Here is a 2,500-nt window from a genome sequence, read left to right as displayed (position 1 = left end):
AGGGTGGAATAGCATAATGATTCGGTTTAACGTTGCGAACATCCCCTTATCAGGAGGCTAGGATGATGCCCCTTACAGAGGACTTGTTAGTGTAGAATGGAATGAACCATGCCTTTGATCCAACTCGCTGGTGGCAGGGTTCGAACTATCGTCACCTCAACCTCCGCCGCAAGTAGCGACGCTCTAACCCGCTCGGCTAGCGAATTACGCAGAACCACTAATGGTACAGAGCCAAGAGTGATGCAAGAGAAGCGAGGGTAGAAAACGGGAAACGGTTGAACTGGGCAAAACGAATAAAAATAACGCCCGGAAAAATGAGGTAGAATGAACAAGGAGAGAGAAATGTGTAAGTTAAAAAATAAATAAATAAATAAAACAATAAAAAAAGTAGTGCCATGCATAACAAACCTCGCCCGGCAGAAATTATTCTAGTGCAGATTTATACCGAATCGCTCTACCGAGGTAAAAGTCAGTGTGACCTTGATTTTGGGCTTTCAAGTTCACCTAAGGTAGAAAGGTCCCTCTGGCAAGTGAAGACCACATGATGCGACTTCCTCAATCTTGATAAAAAATACATTCTATCAACAACAATTCTCGAGTTAAGATACTTTAAAAATATTGTGACCTTTAGTCTGACCTTCTAGAGGTCAAACTATACATTCTGCACTATTTTGATACACAAAATCATAAGTACGTCGGAATTTTTACCTGATTATTTTGAAGGTCGGCTGCAAAGCCAAAATCTACTTTGACACGATGATCCTGACTTTGGTGTCATGGCTCCCAGAACTCAATAAGTAAACACACATAGGCCGCATAGAGACCGTTTCCCCCCTTTTGGCCATTATACCGCTAAAAACGAAGAAGCACGAAATGCGACCAAAAACAATACCTCCCGCAGACTCCGTAGGGGAAAGAACACATAAATAACTATGACAGGGAGGGAAGGAGGGAGGGAGTGCGATTGAAACAAGTATTACGATGAGAAAGGAAGAACAAGACTATCAAACAAACAATCAGACACACACACGCGCATGCGCGCGCGCGCGCGCGCACACACACACACACACACACACACACACACGCACACACACACACACACACACACACACACACACACACACACACACACACACACACACACACACACACACACACACTCAAAGGTATAACATACATATGAACAAAATTGTCCAGAGCTTTTGTCCAGGATGGAATGGAAATTATACTTCTGGTTAATTGAGATCAGTATTTATGTTATTCTTGTACTTGATCCCTCCTTCTCCTTTTACTTCCTCTTTGTCTTGTCCTTTCCATGCGAAGTCGACGTTTCTGACTCCGCCTCCTCCAAAGTGCCTGTTCGTTCCTGTTCCTCCTCTCATTTTCTCTCCTCTCAGGCCATCCCCGTTTCGGTTTCCTCTTCCTCCTCTTTCCCCGAAACCTCGATTACCACCACTTTCTTCTTGCACGTATTCTTCGTCTCCACCCATAAGATGCCCGTACTACGTCACACCAGTCTACTTTCCTGGACTTTCTTGGGTATTTCTCCTCCTTATGTTATTTCTATATTTCTATAATTTCTGAGCTTAACCCACTTTGTTACTCGACATGTATTTTTTCGAGTTTTTCATCTCGGTCATACCCAGCTTTCTCTCGTACTCACCACTGATTTGTTCCCTTTTTCATAATACTCAAAACTTCTTTGATGTTTTGTTTCCAGACATGTTCCACACTGTATTTTGCTACTACGTCCACATCAGCTTCCTTTGGAACCATCAGTCCGAGACATCGTTTGCTTGACCGTCTCATCCTGCAGGTTTATCATTTCTACGTTTTCGTCCTCACAGAATCGTATTTCTCCTGATCTTCAGTTCCTGCCTATCATAACTCTCTTCTATCTCTCCAGATCCTCTTCCATCTCTTCTTCTGGTGTTGTAAGTGTCTGGGGCAGACACTAACAGGGGCTGATTAAAAATGGCAATTGCTAACAAAGTGGTCAGAGTAGACACCATATGATGATGAAACCTTAAGCACAACGTTTCGCTTGTTGAATTTTATTCAAGTACACAGGCATTTGAAAAAGTTTCAACAAACGAAACGATGTACTTTTAATAAAGATTTCATCAACAAACGGGAGTGTTACCTCTCAAGGCAATACTACCGTAACCAGATCAAGCCGATACTATTTGCTATTAATGATTCCAACATCTTATCTGTAACAAACGTCAATCTGACTGGCCTGTACTTGTGCATAGACTATTTATAACGCTAAATACGTTTGTTATCTGTTCATAGATTTCAGATTTATGGTCTTTTAACACTCTCGGAAAAAGTTTCCCTTGACGCTTCCGGTGTTTCCGTGTCATCTGTTGCAATTCCAGAAACCGCATAAGAGGTCCCAAGTCCTGGCGGCTGGAACGGGTCCAATCTTGTCCTTTCCGATTATTACTCCTTATTTGAGCTGTTTCTATAAACCTCTCCTCTATCCCCATCGTATGTG

Source organism: Oratosquilla oratoria, chromosome 5, assembly GCF_046742065.1.
Source record: "Oratosquilla oratoria isolate Oo_2021 chromosome 5, ASM4674206v1, whole genome shotgun sequence".
NCBI classification, from domain to species: Eukaryota; Metazoa; Arthropoda; class Malacostraca; order Stomatopoda; family Squillidae; genus Oratosquilla; species Oratosquilla oratoria.
This window is presented reverse-complemented; position numbering follows the sequence as displayed.